Source organism: Polistes canadensis, unplaced genomic scaffold (assembly GCF_001313835.1).
Source record: "Polistes canadensis isolate GaletaPanama2010 unplaced genomic scaffold, ASM131383v1 scaffold_210, whole genome shotgun sequence".
Lineage (NCBI taxonomy): Eukaryota > Metazoa > Arthropoda > Insecta > Hymenoptera > Vespidae > Polistes > Polistes canadensis.
In genome coordinates, this window is record NW_014569757.1 from 208,825 (window position 1) to 214,041 (window position 5,217).

The following is a 5,217-nucleotide window of genomic DNA, read 5'->3' on the forward strand; positions in this document are numbered from 1 at the left end:
ATGTTCAAAGAAATTGTAGACGACGATTGTTAGATGGTCAAAGAGAACGTCTCTTTGAAAGTCTCTGTATATTTCTGTGTTCCTTTTTTCTTCTTTATTTTTTTCTTTTTTAATTAGAAAGGATACTCGTAGAAAATAATCTTTCGTTAGTGAAATTCAATCTTCTTCATGTTGTATAATAACGATTCAGAACGACGAAAGTATATACGTGAATATATTTATATATTCATATATATGAAGTTGAAAAAAATTTCGCATTTCAGAAAATTGTATTTTTTTCGAATTATTTTTACACGTAGAATCATCCCCCTTCTGTTTTACCATCCATCTGTGTATATATACCTTTTATATATATAGTATATAATGCGTTTATTTTAAAACTTTCCACCCCAAATACTCGCGATTTTTGCTTATGAACAAATGAAGTATTACGAGACAAGGGGGTGTTACTTAAAATTTCAAAGTAGGTGAAAATGAAGCGGAACATAAATCTTTATACACGTTGTTTTATAAAACTTTCTCCTAGATATTTAAATTGAAGTTTTTCTTTTTTCCTTTTTTTTCAAAATAAAAATTACTTTAAAAAATTAAAACTCATTTAAAGTTATAAAAATTTGTTTTAAAATAATCGCATTGTACATATGTTGGCGTTAATTTGCGAAATGACCAGTTAAACCATGAAATAATTATACCGATTTGTTTAAAATATGAACGAAGATAGAAATACCATACTACTTCAATTATATAATACATGAATTTACGAGAGAGACAAGTAGTTAAAGTATAAAATAGAAATTGAATTCGTAGATTGGATCCGATAGAACAGCACGACTAATAGAACATTGGTTTTCAAAGTACAGAAAGAAATCAGAACGGATAACTATGTCTGCATTGTTATAGAAAGTAAAGCAGATTTTAAAGGTGGATCAAATTTCAATTTCATACTTTAATTACTTGTCTCTCGCGAATTCATATATAAATCTCGTTAGTTTTCTAAAACTCATTAGTTTTACAATTAGTATATTATCAAATGCTTTTTATATGCTTTTACGAAAAAATGCTTAAAAGAGTTAATTCAGGTAAAACCTAAATTTGTCACGATTTAACTGAATTATACAAATTTAACGCTGCCATATATATATATATATATATATATTGATTATTTTTATATTTATTATTTTTATATTTATTATTTTTATATTTATTATTTTTTTGTTCACGCACACACCTAACCGACGATACGTTTGTTTTTAGTTTCTTTTTAAAAATTGTTGTGCGTGCGTGCTTATTGTGCCCGCCGCGGATATGCATTCTTGTATTTATTTACTCTTTCATTGTCTCTGTCTCTGTCTCTCTCTCTCTCTCACACACTCTTTTTCTCTATCTTTCTCTCTTTCTCATTTTTCTTCATTTCAAAAATTCATTTTTCGTTTCATTGTCTCGCTTATTTAATTCTTTCCCGTCGAGGCATAACCACAAAAATGCAAAAATTTGTTAAAAGACTCGATCGAGTTAATTCGGTGATTTGAAACGCACCGATTGAGTTTTCTTTCTCTTTCTCTCATATTTTGTCTCCCTCCCCTGCTATCCTTCTTTTAAACGTATTTTTAAAGCCGTCGTCGATTCGAATTTATCGATTGCTCGAGTCAGCTGGAGGAAACCCCTTCGACACGATGGATATTCGAATTATTTTCTACTTTAGAAACGTTCGATCTGGACTACCTTCCTCGATTTTTATTATTTTTTTGCTTTCAGGACAAAAAATGAAAAGAAAAGTAAAAACCATGGATGAATTGATTCCCAGCAACTGCAGCATGACCATTTCAAACCATTTATTGCGTTATCGTACACGCGTTAACTCTTTTTAACCCTTTCGATACGGTTTTATTTGATAGATCACTATACTTTTACAATTGTTCACAACGAATATTGTCGTTCCATCGAATAATTATTATCCTAAACATTATTATCGAATAAAAAGGTCACATAACCATTTAATTTCATTGTAAATATAATAATGTAAAAAGTATTATATAACAAACGGAAGGTATGATATATAATTACGAGATTAAAAAAGTGTTTTATGATGATTAAAAATTAAATATAACAAAATTCTTGAACATTATGATAGATAATAATAATTACACAATTATACTAAGTTGGACGAGTATCAATCAAGTCAATGTTGGACGACTATAATCGTGATTAGTATCGAAAGGTTTAAATTGTTTTAATATCAATCGTTAAAAAGAAAATTTTTCTGTTATATATTGACGATAGTTTAGGAACAACAGATAAATATAAGGATAGGTAGGAGTATTAACAACCACAACAGCGCCAACAATAATAATAATAATAACAACAACAACAACAACAAGGTCGAATGAGAAGGCAGTAGCGACATTGTTCTTGCTTGCTTCTTTGTTCTTTTGTAGAAGAGAAAGAGGGGTCAGAGGGTGAGTAAGGTGGGCTAGGGGGAGGGGGATAGAGGAAAGTAATCGTAAGAGAAGTGGTTTCGATCGGTTCACTCGATATATCGACGTTTTCATCGATATCATCAGACGTACCTTGGTTGCTGTATCAAGTCAAGACTCGATAATAGCTCTTTTATCATAAATACTTGTTAGTATGTAGTAAATACACACATATACATACGCATACATAGATAGAGAGAAAGAGAGAGAGAGAGAGAGAGAGAGGACACGCACTTGTATGCACCATGAACGAATTTATATTTCGTAGCAAAGACACACACTCGATTGAGTAAAACATATTAGATGAAACAAATTTTTGCATAAGATTTATTTATATTAATATGCGATAGGGAAGTTGGTTGCATTTATTATTAATTTATGCGTTTGCACGTTAATACGATATTCACGTGTAATTAAGCTCATCGATTTGACTTATTATCTTTCTCTTTCTCTTTCTCTCTCTCTCTCTTTTTCTTTCTTTTTTTCTCTCTCGTACTTTAATAGTGCACGTGAGAAGGATCGCGTATACAACCATTTTATTTGTTAAATGTATATGTACCTAAATTTGCTCGTTGTTTACGAGGAAGAAATGAAATTGAGGAAGAAAGAGAGAAAGAGAGATAGAGAGAGAGAGAGAGAGAGAGAGAGAGAGAGAGTAACGTACCACTTTATCTTGAGGATAATTTAATGATTGGGAATAAAAGTGGAAAAGGAGTAGGAGTGGGAGTGGGAGTGGGTGGAGGGCTTTGAGATGGAAGAGAACAAGGAGGTGCTTGGTGATTGGTCCCGGCGGTACTTATTCAGGATGCGCAAAAGGATATAGGTAAATACATATGTATAAGATGTACGTAAATATGTATTTATGTGCTCGAGGAATTCTAAGCTCGGTGTTGTATATGAGTTTCGAACATATTCGAAGATATGCGTTTTCGTAAGAACACGCTAGAAACTCTTAATATGTTTCGCATACATATATATTTTTAATCATTCTCGTATTATATATTTTATACTCGTCCATTTCTTTCTTTCTCTATCTCTCTCTCTCTCTCTTTCTCTGTCTTTTATTTCTCTTAAGATTTGTATATTTTTCTTCTATGAGAGAATTTTCTCATCAATTTTTGTTAACACATTTGTTAATTATTGATGTATAATAATAATATATTAAATATCGATAAAATTTTTGTCAAGCGTTTTTAACATTTGTTAAATTTTATTCTAATATATAAAATTATAATTGTAATCGCTTACGAGACGTTAACTTAAGGAAAATAAATATCTACTTTCGAGTATGTAGATATAGATATAGATATAATGTATATAAGACGTAAACGCAAAACGTAAAATGAGAATAACTCTCTCGTACATTTAACTCCGAGCTTACGTTTTCTGCTATAGTTAGAAACAAGCACGACCAAGTTGTTTACAGAGTCTACCAAAATCATTTCTGACCGGCGCGCCGTCATCAAAAAGCAGAATAAACCAACCCGAGTAGTAGTTTTACAATCAAATCTCTGAGAAAGTATTTTCCTAGATTTTTTTCCTAGTTTTGTTAGAATTAAAAATAAATGATATACCAAACAAAAAAAAATAAAAAATAAATAAATAATAACAAAACAAAAAACAAAATAAAAAAAAGAAAGAAAGAAAATAATGAATGTGATTGAGGGAAGAGAAAACTCATTTCGTTTTACCGAATACCTATACCTAAAATCATCGGTATCGATTATCCCATCGTAGAATCTAACCCGATTACCGATGTCGCTTCAAGCGGTTGGGGGATGATAAAGCGCTTATCGCTGTAGAAAGGACGAGAACGGTCTTAATTCATTAAATCCGTAAACGACGTTCGTTAAGAGCAAAGATATTAAATGAAAAATCACGATTTAACGTGTTAAACGATCATTTTCATACATACATAGATATGTTGGATGTTTGTTATATACGTACACACACATACACACTTATACATATACACGCGTCCACTCACACTGATTTATATATATATATATATATTTGACATGGTCCCTTCGAAGCATCTCCTTTCATTGTTCAACAAGTTAATCCGAACTATAGATACATCTTGTTTCTAGTTTAGATCCGGGTCAATCTCTTCTCCAATACATTTATATATATATATAATATATAATATATATATATATAGGGTGATGTATTTCAATTGGAACACCTTAATATCTTCGTTATTAATGGTTTATACGAAATAAGTAGAACATACTTACAAAAAATGTTGCAATATTTAAATGGTTCTCATTTGTTTTTCATAATAGATTTTGTTAATAAACAAAAATTTCGCGGTAATCGCTATTTCGAAAAATTCAATTACGTACTTATTACGTTACTCGTTCTACAGCTCGTAAATCTGTATAAAAAAAAAAAAAGAAAAAAAAAGAGAAAAAAGCATTGACCCATTTATATCGAAAAGTGATTAATTTACGAGATATATATTTTAATTTAAATATTGCTTAGAGAAATCATGTGTAGAGACGTTTATTAAAATGTAATAAGAAGAGCTATAGCAAGTAAAAAATGGTGCTTCTTTTTTTTAGCAATATTTAAATTAAAATATCGACATTAGTGGACTCATTCTTTTCTAAATTCATTTCTAAACAAACAAATAATATCGGAGGTTTTATCGAATGATACATTAAAAAAAACAAAACAAAAAACATGATTTTATTTTTAAAAATTTATCTTTCGTTTACATACGAATTGTTCAAAATAATGC